Below are 12,940 nucleotides of genomic sequence, written 5' to 3' on the forward strand. Positions count from 1 at the left end.
TGTCAATAAAATTTTTTTATTTATTTAGATTTGCTCACACCTTTTTCAGTAGTAGCTCAAGGTGAGTTACATTCAGGTACTCTGGATATTTCCCTGTCCCAGGAGGGCTCACAATCTAAGTTTGTACCTGAGGCAATGGAGGGTTAAGTGACTTGCCCAAGATCACAAGGAGCAGAAGCGGAATTTGAACTGGCCACCTCTGGATTGCAAGACCGGTGCTTTAACCACTAGGCCACTCCTCCACTCCTATTGTGGTGGAGTAGCCTAATGGTCAATGCAGCAGGGTTTTATTCCCACTGCAACTCCTTGTGACCTTGGGCAAGTCACTTAACCCTCCATTGCCTCAGGTACAGACTTAGGTTTAAAAACTTAGCTTGTGGGCCCTCTGGGGGCAGAGAAAGCACCTGCACATAATATGTACAGTGCTGCGTATGTCTAGTAGTGCTACAGAAATGATTAGCAGTAGAAAATTACCAAATGTAAGATACCCTATATAAAACAAAAAAATTACAAATGTATTTTAGAAAACGTTGCATATAAATACAGAAAGATGATATTGCGTTATAGAAATATCTGGCTTCCAAGAAGGCTAGGGTTTCCTACATGGATCGGCCATAGTTAATGGGCTTGCAAGGCCAGATGTTTAAATAGCAGCCTCATTAGCTTTGGTAGATGTTTGGATTGTTACAAAAATTAGTGGCCAGACATTTGGGAATTATTTAGGGATGTGCATTAATTTGAAATGGCATGTGAAATGAACAATAGTGCTCACTATTTGAGCAATAGGGCGCACTATTTGAGTGGCTGCGGGCCTGTGAGTGAGTGTTGCAGCACATGACACTCCGCTAAGCTAACTGCCTTTGTCACATTCTCTGGCAACGAATGATAAGGAAGGGCCAAGGGGAAAAATGAGATGGGGCCCTCAGAGATGGGCGCCCCCGTTCGATTAGCCCCCTCTTTGTCACCTATGAACCTTAATGCAATATAACTCTGTATTTATCATTCCGGAAATGGCGATCGCCATTACGGAACAATGTAAGCCACACTGAGCCTGCAAATAGGTGGGAAAATGTGGGATACAAATGCAATAAATAAATAAATAATACAGAACATTATTCGTGCAATAGGGTGCATTATTTGAGCAATACAATTGCTCTATTTATTTTTTTATTTGTTACATTTGTACCCTGCGCTTTCCCACTCATGGCAGGCTCAATGTGGCAATGGAGGGTTAAGTGACTTGCCCAGAGTCACAAGGAGCTGCCTGTGCCTGAAGTGGGAATTGAACTCAGTTCCTCAGGACCAAAGTCCACCACCCTAACCACTAGGCCACTCCTCCACTGTTGCTATTGTTTGAGATTCTACATGGAATGTTGCTATTCCACTAGCAACATTCCATGTAGAAGTCGGCCCTTGCAGATCACCAATGTGGCTGCGCAGGCTTCTGCTTCTGTGAGTCTGACGTCCTGCACGTACGTGCAGGATGTCAGACTCACAGAAACAGAAGCCTGCGCAGCCTTCTACATGGAATGTTGCTAGTGGAACAGCAACATTCCATGTAGAATCTCCAATAGTAGCAACATTCCATGTAGAATCTCCAATAGTATCTATTTTATTTTTGTTACATTTGTACCCTGCGCTTTCCCACTCATGGCAGGCTCAATGCGGCTTACATGGGGCAATGGAGGGTTAAGTGACTTGCCCAGAGTCACAAGGAGCTGCCTGTGCCTGAAGTGGGAATCGAGCTCAGTTCCTCAGTTCCCCAGGACCAAAGTCCACCACCCTAACCACTAGGCCACTCCTCCACTGTTGCTACTGTTTGAGATTCTACATGGAATGTTGCTATTCCACTAGCAACATTCCATGTAGAAGTTGGCCCTTGCAGATCACCAATGTGGCTGCCTTCTACATGGAATGTTGCTAGTGGAATAGCAACATTCCATGTAGAATCTCCAATAGTAGCAACATTCCATGTAGAATCTCCAATAGTATCTATTTTATTTTTGTTACATTTGTACCCTGCGCTTTCCCACTCATGGCAGGCTCAATGCGGCTTACATGGGGCAATGGAGGGTTAAGTGATTTGCCCACTATTTGAATAATGCAGTGCTTTATTTGAGCAATAGGATGCACTTTTTGAGCAATGCAGTGTTATGCTAATATTGTATTATATGTGTATATTTTTGATACTGTTTCACAGTAGTTCTATTATTAGGTTTAAATTTACTGTTTTCAGGTTTACCTCATTTATTGTATTTATGTTTATTCTTGGTTATTTTACTATTGTTGTGCTGTTAACAAAATTTTAAGTTTTATGTTAAACTGGACCTGCTGTACACCGCCTTGGGTGAATCTCTTCATAAAGGCGGTTAATAAATCCCAATAAACAAATGAGAGGAAAAGGAGGAGGGCCTGGATGCTGGAAGAAGTACGTGACTCACTAGACTCGGAGAAAAAGATATCAAAGCCCAGCATGATCCGACAAACAAGCTTGAGGAAAATAAAGAAGGCAGTGAGAGGAAGACAATAGTGGGGAGAAGTGGTCTGGCTAGGATCGATTTACGTAAGAAAATCTATATTTATCGATCCATTTATTTCTTTATTTATTTTCAACCCTATACCAAAGCAGATTACAACCAAACATCAAACATATAAATGGCAAGAGGCGTACTCACTCGCAAATGCGCAGTAGAGACCCTCTCTGTCCCGCCCCGCGTCAATACGTGATGATGGGGCGTGACAGAGAGGGAACTTGCGTACCTGCGAGGGAGGGAACCGCCGTCGCCACCGCTCCCCCCCCCCCCAGAGTTGCCGCTACCGCTCCCCCCACCCACCCTCCACCCGGGCCGGGTACCTGGCTTCACTATTCAAACCGCCGGAACGCAGCACACAGCTCATCTGAGCTGCCGTTGGCCTTCCTTACCTGCCTGTGTCCCGCCCTCGCCGACGTTACGTTACACGAGGGCGGAACACACGCAGAGAAAAAGGAAGGCCGACGGCAGCTCAGATGAGCTGTGTGCTGCGTTCCGGCGGTTTGAATAGTGAAGCCAGGTACCCGGCCCGGGTGGAGGGGACTCCGGGGGGGAGGGGCGGTGGCGGCGGCGACCTATCCGGGGGGGGGGGGGGCTATCAAACCCCCCCTTCCTTTACTAGCCCGTTTTTACGGGCTCAACGGCTAGTACCGTATTTTTCGGACTATAAGACGCACCGGACCATAAGACGCACCTAGGTTTTAGAGGAGGGAAATAGGAAAAAAAAAATTTCCTCTTTCCCTCCTCTAAAACCTAGGTGCTCCGGTGCGTCTTGTCCGGGTTTTGGACCTCCGTCCCGTACTTACAGGATTCCGTGTTCCCTGGTGGTCTAGTGACGTCGGGGCAGGAAAGAGCCCCCTCTTTCCTGCCCATCGCGCTGCTCTCCGTGCTTCTCAATGCTTTCCGACGGTCTCGGCGAGATTCAAAATGGCCGCCGAGAATCTCGGCGGCCATTTTGAATCTCGCCGAGACCGTCGGAAAGCATTGAGAAGCACGGAGAGCAGCGCGATGGGCAGGAAAGAGGGGGCTCTTTCCTGCCCCGACGTCACTAGACCACCAGGGAACATGGAATCCTGTAAGTACGGAACGGAGGTCAAAAAACGCTACCTTCGGACTATAAGACGCACCCCCCATTTTCCTCCCAAATTTTGGGGGAAAAAAGTGCGTCTTATAGTCCGAAAAATACGGTAATGATAATAAAACAAGCATACAGTCAACTTATGGAGCCATTATATACATATCAGTAAAATTATAAGACTTAGGGGGTCTTTTACTAAAGCTTAATTCGAGTTATCTGCAGCAGGGCCCATAGGAATAAAACCGGCCCTGCTGTAGATAACTCGAGCTAAGCTTTAGTAAAAGACCCCCTAAGAAAATACTAAAATAATACATAAACCACTCTTCATGCCCAAAATCAGTTGCTGGAAAACATAGGCACAACCCAACCTACACGCAACCAAGAAATTGGGCAGCACTTGTACTCTACTCAGTAGCCTCTTAAAAGAAGTAATGGCATCCTGTGTTCCACTCTGCACTGGCAGTAGATTCCATTCTCTTGGGCCTGCTATAGAGAAGGCACAGCTTCTGGTCTCTTCAAAGTGCACCTTTTAGAAGGACGGACATTGTCAGCATCCAACTCCCTTCTGACCTGAGCAGCTATAAACTTTATGAGCTGCAGAAAAAATAATAAGGAGCATCCTCTCTTCAAAAGTTTTCCTTATCAACAGCAGCATCTTAAATTTAATCTGAAATTCCATCGGCAACCAGTGGCAAACAACCAGAGAGGAAGACAACTCAGTAGACTACTTTCAGGGCCAATATTCAGACCATGTCATTCCGTAGTGCTAAAGGGCTGCATCAGGGCCTAATTCGAGAACAGGCATTAAATATCCAGGTCTTGGCCAGCCGCTGGAAGTTATTCAGATCGGTGCTTGGATAAATGGGACAGCCTTTCTGCTGTCCTAACTTACCGGTTAGCAGGGGCTTAGCCAGACTTCAGCTGGAGGTGGGTCCAGAGCCCGAGGTAAGGGGGGGCACATTTTAGCCCCCCCCCCCAGCGCCGCCGAACCCCAGCGCCATTGCCGACCTCCCCCGCCGCCAACTTTAACGACCCCTGCTGACGACCCTCTCAACCCCCCCTCCCGCTGCCGACCCTCCCCCGCCATCGCTGTGGGCTACCTTTGCTGGCAGGGGACCCCAATCCCCGCCAGCCGAGGTCCTCTTCTTCCTGCAAAGGCTTCGTTCTGTTTCTGACGTCCTGCACATTGTCCTGGTTATGTGCCGCTGAAAATCTGGGGATTTTTATTTATTTATTTTTTGGTACATTTATACCCCACATTTTCCCACTATAGCGAGTACAATATGGCTTACAAAATTACAAAGGATTACAATGCATAGAGGGTAGTGGCACAAAAGTAAGAAGGTCTGGAAAGAACAAGACAATAATACAAGGATACTTTACTAGGTGGAAGTAGTCGGTGGCTAAACGGGTATAGTCAACATGAGGAAGATGAAGGCTTAGCATTAAGTGGGGAATAAGCTTTCTCAAATAAAAATGTTTTTAAGGATTTCTTGACTATCTGGTGGTCGTCAATCACTTTTAGTTGCCTAGGTAGAGTGTTCCAAGATTTTGGGTTGACGTAGGAGAAAGTAGATGAAAAGAGCAGTTTACATTTTACAGACTTGCAGCTTGGATAATGCAGATTAAGGTAGGATCGAGCAGTCCTTTTACTAAGGTGCACTGAAAAATGGCCTGCGGTAGTGTAAGCGCGTGTTTTGGACGCGCGCAGATCCACTTTTCAGCGCAACCTGTAAAAATGCCTTTTTTTTTAAACCAAAAATGGACGTGCGGCAAAATGAAAATTGACGCACCTCCATTTTGGGTCTCAGACCTTACCACCAGCCATTGATTTAGTGGTAAGGTCTCACGAGCTAACTGGGCAGTAATGGTCTACACGTGTCAAAAGCCTTCTACTGGCCGGTAGTGCCGTACGCCACAAAATAAAAATTATTTTCTGGTGTGCGTAAATTGCCGCCCAGGCCACGCGGTAGCCGGGTGGTAACTCTGAATTGGTGCGTGTTGGGACCGTGCAGGCTTACGCGGCTTAGAAAAAGGGCCCCTCAGTCATTCTGGGTTTTAAAAATAAAAATGTACAATTATGATAGAATGCAAGATAAATCGCAAAGAACAGTATCTTTGACTGTTATCCCAGAACATTTTGCAATGTACCAATTAGATAAAATTTCAGGGGAATAACGACAGTCTCTCACGGCCATTGAAAGACTGTGCGTTTCAGAAAACAAGGACAGGCTGAGTGACGTGAATGGGAGAGAGAGGCAGCAACTGAGACACAGGGGGCTCCATGCTCCCTGAATCATTTTAGCCTTCGAAATGCAAGTATTAGGGAAAAAGCAAATCTGACTGGCAGCTGTCATCACCCTAATTCAGCTTTGCTTTTCTCTGGAGTTTTTTCCTCCCCTTAAGTCTGCAGAGAGAATAGAATGTTTTGTTTTGTTTTTAGGGAGGGGTGGCGGGGTTTGGCCCAATATTTCTTCCCGTCTCCATTCTTTTCCAGTTCACTGGGAACTAGTGCTGGGATCCTGACATCAGAAACTTTCATTCAAAAGTGCCTGAGGATATTTCTCCATATTTTAATAGATCCTAGCCTGGCCATTACAGTGAAGGAATAGCCAGGGAACCAAGGAAACTGGGTTTGATTCCCACTACAGCTCTGTGTGACCCTGAGCAAGTCATTTAACCCTCCTTTGCTTCAGGTACAAAATTTAAATCGTGAGCCCACTAGGGACAGAGAAAGTACCTGTATATTTATTTATTAGGATTTATTTACCGCCTTTTTGAAAGAATTCATTCAACGCAAACCATTTTGGTTGTACCACAGAAAGGCGGTACATCATATATACTATCCTTAACCTTACTGCTGCAGAACCTTGTATCATGGCCCATAACTCTGGCCACAGCTTCATCCACCACCAGCAGCTGTAAATACTGGCTCTATGGTATGTCCACCTGTGGTTGCCCCTCTACTGCTGCCACTAAGATGGCCAGGATTTGGTTCTGCTCGGTCTTTCTTGTAATAGTTTCAGAATAAACTCCCTGAGCCCATACGCCAGGCCCCTTCCCTGCCCCATCTTCAAATCCTTGCTCAAAGCCCATCTCTTCAGTGTCGCCTTTGGCACCTAACCACTATTCAAGAAACCTAGATTACCCCAACTTGTCATTTCGTCCTTTAGATTGTAAGCTCCTTTGAGCAGGGACTGCCCTCTTTTATTATATTGTACAGCGCTGCGTAACCCTAGTAGCACTATAGAAATGTCAAGTAGTAGTAGTAGTAATACCACAAGTCACCACTACTGCCCATGGAAGTGCTTCTCAACCCAGTCCTCAGTTGCTTCCCCCATGCATGTTTGCTATTGAGACAGACATGGGTAGGGTTACCATATTTTGTCCCCCCCCCCCAAAAGGAGGACACGTGCCCCGCCCCACCACACCCCGCCCTCCCCCTTTCACACCCTCGCTCCGTCACATTTTCCCCTCCCCCCTGTCACATACCCCGTTGCCCCCTTCCCCTTACCTTACTACTGCCCTGGTGGTCTAGTGACCTCTTCGGGGCAGGAAAGAGCCCCCTCTTTCCTGCCTGGAGCACTGCCCTGCATGCATCCTTCCTGTTGGTGATCCTCGGCGCCGATTCAAAATGGCCGCCAAGAGTTGAAGTCTCACGAGGTCACTTCAACTCTCGGTGGCCATTTTGAATCAGCGCCAAGGACCACCAACAGGAAGGATGAACGCAGGGCAGCGCTCCGGGCAGGAAAGAGGGGGCTCTTTCCTGCCCCAAAGGCGGAAGAGGTCACTAGACCACCAGGGCACTAGTAAGTAAGGGGAGGGGAGGCTAGCAATCTGCCTGTTTGCCCAGATTTCTGGACAAACGGACAGGCTGGCGGGCGGGCCGTCCGCCCACCAGCCTGCCCGTTTGTCCAGAAATCCGGACAAAAAGGCAGATTGGCGAAACCCGCCCGGTTGCCCGGACATGCCCTCAAAAAGAGGACATGTCCGGGTAAATCCGGACATATGGTAACCCTAGACATGGGGAAGCAACTGCTTGCCCCAGGTCTGGTAGCATGGAATGTTGCTGCTAATTGGGTTTCTGCCAGGTACTTGTGACCTGGCTTGGCCACTGTTTGGAAAAACAGGATACTGGGCTAGATGGATCGTTGGTCTGACCAGTGTTTCTACTCTTATGTTTTGAGGATATCCATCATGCATATATATGAGATAGATTTGCATACCAAGGAGGCAGAGCACACAAATTTATCTTGTACATAGTCATGGAGGATATCCTGAAAACACAAATGAGCTGGGTGTGTCCCGTGGACTGGGTGGAAAAGCATTGATCTATTGAACTGAGCCATGCAAGTGCTTTTCAGTGTATTTACATGAGACTAGGGTTACCATTTTTTGTCCTCATAAAAAGAGGACACTTGCCCCACCCATTTCACGCCCTCGCCCCACCCCTTCATGCCCTCACCCCGCCCCCTTCACGTCATCACCCCGCCCCTTTCACGCTATCGCCCCCGGTCGCCCCCTCTTCCCCCCATCACCTTCCCTCCCCCCTGTCACCTCCCCTCCCCTTACGCTACTATCCCTGGTGGTCTAGAGGTACCTCTTCGCTCGGGGCAGGAAAGAATGAGCCCCCTCTTCCCTGCCCGGAGCGCTGCTGCTAGCTGCCCTGCTGCATCCTGTGCGAGACTTCAACTCTTGGCGGCCATTTTGAAACGCCGAGAGCCGGACTCACACAGGATGCAGCAGGGCAGCTAGCAGCAGCGCTCCGGGCAGGAAAGAGGGGGCTCTTTCTTTCCTGCCCCGAAGAGCGAAGAGGTACCTCTAGACCACCAGGGATAGTAGCGTAAGGGGAGGGGAAGGGAGTCCCGCGCCCACCTCCGCTCCCGCCTCCGCCAGCCAGCCCGTTTGTTCAGAAATCTGGACAAACGGGCAGGCTGGCCAAATCCATCCGGATGCCCGGACATGTCCTCAAAAAGAGGCCATGTCCGGGTAAATCCGGACGTATGGTAACCCTACATGAGACAATGTGGTGATGGTTTCTTCACACTAGATGACCTCATAGGAGCAAGCTCAGTATCCTCCCTCCGCCCAACCCCGCACACTGGCAATATCAGCAAAGCAAATTTGCATCCTCCATACTCAAAAACAGGCAGATGGAGGGCGTCAGTGACTGAGTTCAATAATTGCATAATTAAAAGCAGACTCCAGCCTAAAACTCCCACAGGAAGTGTGTATGGAGGGGGGGGGGGGGGTCTAGTTATTCAGCTCTCCTCACTCTTCGAGCTGTTAGCTTTTTAACTCCCCAGTATGCGATTATCTTTACTTGGTAACAACTGCTGGAAACTTCTCTTAATCTGGAAGCTGGAGGAACTGAGCCCTGTGAGAGGACCAGGAGGCAGGGAAGGAAAATGGAAGGACAAGGAGGGGAAAAGGCTCAAAGAGCATGAAAGAGAGAGACAGGTAGAAAGATGACGGAGAGGGAGTTAAGACAGTGTGAGAGGATCATGGTACTATGTTTTCATAGAAGAAGACAACAGCTGATCTATAGGAGCAATTTAGGGGGGGGGGGGGGTCACATGGTTATTTGCTTTCATACGACATCAGACATGGAAGCCTCAGTCAGACTAAATAGATGGTGTTTGTCATTGCCCTTTTAACAGTACATTTAACATATCTGGTCACCCAGAGGTCTTAACAGAAGTGGGTGATAAATGTATTTGAGAGATAATTGCTTATTAATAGGAGCTATAAATCTTGGCACGCTGCACAAAGCCAAGCCACTCGATACTGTAATCTGAAGATGAAAATTTCTTTCCACCGGGCAAGGGTCAAGCGGTGAGCGCCCTTCAACTCCCCTCCACAGCTGCATGGAGGGGGATGGGAAGGAGGGGAGGGTGCATGATTGATGAACCCTTTGGATTAAACTACAAATATATTATACTAAGCTCGACAACATTTCAAGGCATCTCCAAAGAATTTAAATTGTGGAGAGGGGTTGAGAAGAGACTCGGTCTGTTTGAATTTAGCAAACGAGAATCTTTCTGCAACCGACATGCAGCAATTAGGTTCTTCCTGCGGTATTCCTTTTAGTGGAGTGGAGGAGTAGCCTGATGGTTAGTGCAGTAGGGCTTTGATCCCACTCAAGGAACCTATCACCTTCAAAGTATGCACCTTAGTTCACAAAATTATTCACGGTGAAGCCCCTGCATACATGTCTGACTTAATAGACCTGCCTCCCAGAAACGCTAAAAGATCATCCCGAACTTTCCTCAATCTCCACTTCCCTAAGTGCAAAGGCATAAAATACAAAGTACTGCACGCATCAACCTTCTCTTATATGAGCACGCAATCCTGGAACACACTACCACGCAACCTGAAAACGATCTATGAATTAGCCGACTTCCGCAAATTATTGAAGACTCATCTCTTTGAGAAAATCTTCCATAAAGATCAAAACATATGAAGTCCATACACACTAATAGAAATGCATAAATACACTTCCTCTGAATTCTCCCCCCCCCCCCCCCCCCCCATACCTTCACCACACCTAAAACTCTACCCACAGATAAGTAGAGGAGTGTGGTAGCCGTGTTAGTCCACTCTTAAGGTTATCAATAGAAATCAAACAAAATAAAACATGGAAAAGAAAATAAGATGATACCTTTTTTATTGGACATAACTTAATACATTTCTTGAATACAAGAAATGTATTAAGTTATGTCCAATAAAAAAGGTATCATCTTATTTTCTTTTCCATGTTTTATTTTGTTTGATTTCTATTGATACCCACAGATAAAACTGATACACCCTAACGTTCTCAGGCTATTGTTCTATCGTCTTATCATCCCCCTTTGTTACACTTCTTTGATATATCCCCAAATGATATTCTGAATTGACTTTGTCTTCTCTAAACTCTTCACAATGTAACCCAAAATTGTATTGTAACAAATTGTACTTCCATCAATCACAATGTATTGTAAGCCACACTGAGCCCGCAAATAGGTGGGGAAATGTGGGATACAAAAGCAATAAAATAAATAAATAAAAAAATCCTGGAAATCTGAGTCAGTTTCCACTACAGCTCCTTGTGACCCTGAGCAAGTCACTTAATCCTCCATTGCCCCGGGTACAAAAAACTTGATTGTGAGCCATCTAGCCCAGAATCCTCTTTTTCAAAAATCCAGATCACAAGTACCTGGCAGAAACCCAAAGAATAGCAAGATTCCATGCTACCAATCTCAAGGGAAAGCAGTGACTTCCCCCATGTCTGTCTCAATAGCAGGCTATGGACCTTTCCTCCGGGAACTTGTCCAAACCTTTTTTTAAACCCAGATACGCTAACCGCTGTTACTGCACCCTCCAGCAATGAGTTCCAGAGCTTAACTATTCATTGAGTGAAAAAATATTTCCTGTTATTTGTTTTAAAAGTATTTCCATGTCGTTTCATTGAGTGTCTTTGTACTTTTTGAAAGAGTAAAAAATTGATTCACTTCTACTCATCGTACACCACTCAGGATTTTGTAGACCTCAATGATTTTATTTATTGCATTTGTATCCCACCTTATCCCACCTATTTGCAGGCTCAAAGTGGCTTACACAGTATTGTTAACATAGTTATTCCAGATATCCACCCCCCCCCCCCCCTCAGCTGTCTCTTTTCCAAGCTGTGTCCCAAGGATGGCTCTAAAATGACTACTACTACTACTACTTAACATTTCTAGAGCGCTACTAGGGTTACGCAGCGCTGTACAATTTAACAAAGAGAGACAGTCCCTGCTCAAAGAGCTTACAATCTAATAGACAAGTGAACGGTCGGTCCGATAGGGGCAGTCAAATTGGGGCAGTCTGGATATCCTGAAGGTAAGAGTTAGGTGCCGAACGCAGCATTGTAGAGGTGGCCTTTAAGCAAAGATTTGAAGACGGGCAGGGAGGGGGCTTGGCGTAAGGGCTCAGGAAAGTTGTTCCAAGCATAGGGTGAGGCGAGGCAGACTGTAGTGACACTATGGATTCAGGCTGCCGTAAGTATACTATTGGGCTCATTTTCAAAGCGATTACTTACAAAGTTCCATAGGAACCTATGGAACTTCATAAGTCTAAGTGCTTTGAAAATACGCCTCCGTCGCCCAGTGACACCACAATAGCAGACACTTTGCAAAAGGGGAGTTTTGTAACTTTGCACAAGGAACGTGTGAACACATGATTTAATTAGTGAAACAGAAGTCAATAAAACAGCTTGAAGCTCAGTCAAGGTTAGGGATGGCTCAAACCTTGTCCCTTATTACAAAAATGTGCTAATTTCTCATTAACATTACACCATCATTTACATATAAAACGTCTGATTTCAATTCATAAAATATGTTTTCTTCCTCAGATACCCATAAGGAGCCTGTTAATGCTAATTTTATGCAAAAATCCAACAAAGCTTTCCTTGTTGAGTTCGAATTATAGATTCCTAATAGATTCTTAATTACATTCCAGAATCACATGGCCATTGTCATATGCACCATCAGCGTTTATCCTCAACCTCACATGAGTTTCAAATCATGTCTTCGCACCACACCAGGGTGGTGTGCTGACTTTTGCAGGAACTCCTTCTGATACTGCATCTTGCTTATTTACAGAACAGCTACCCAATAGCACTGGAGCCAGGGTAGAGAGAGAAGATCAAGTTACTTCCTGTAATGGGGTTCTTTGTGGGCAGCAGGCTAGGTAAGACACTGGGGTATAATGTTATCTGATGACACCGGTACAGACCCCCACTCTCTCAGAAGGTTTTTCCAAGCATATGTCAGGTCCTTCCCACTTCTCTCATCTGATACGAGAGCTTGGAGTTCAACTGCCCAGTCCGGTGGGTAGGTTTGTCTCTGATTTATCTTGCCGTCTATGGAGAACCTCCATTACAGGTAAGCAACTTTGCTTTCTCTGTTGACCAGTAGGATGAAATCAGCCACACTAGCACAGAATCAAAAAGTTGGGGGTTGCATCTAAGTTTTGCAGAGGCAACTCATGTAAGTCTGAGGGGCAAGTTGACTCTCTGTTTAAAATATTTTGAAGAACTTACCCTTACTTGATGTTCCTTTGCTGTATCCTGGAGGCCAAGGCCTGCCAGTATGTAACTGAGCAATGCTGTCCAATAGCTCGTTCAACAGGGTACATTTTGCCACTGCTTTTCCCTGATTGTTAGGATAAATAGCTGGATTGAAAGTGGGGTTGTGTCCTTTTCAGCTAGTAAACCAAAACCCACTTACAGGCCAACACATCTAATGTTTACTCCCCTTTGTGAGGACACAGCTTTGGAAAGAAGGTGAGAAGAAAGTGAAAAGTTGAGACC

At 46.2% G+C, this 12,940-nt stretch overlaps 1 protein-coding gene across 1 annotated transcript in view; it reads right to left on the reverse strand.

Annotated features, from left to right (window-relative positions):
* Positions 1-12,940, reverse strand: part of PTPRU (protein tyrosine phosphatase receptor type U) — a 559,392-nt gene that overhangs the window by 13,261 nt on the left and 533,191 nt on the right. The window lies entirely within an intron of this gene.

This window comes from Microcaecilia unicolor, chromosome 11 (genome assembly GCF_901765095.1).
Source record: "Microcaecilia unicolor chromosome 11, aMicUni1.1, whole genome shotgun sequence".
NCBI classification, from domain to species: Eukaryota; Metazoa; Chordata; class Amphibia; order Gymnophiona; family Siphonopidae; genus Microcaecilia; species Microcaecilia unicolor.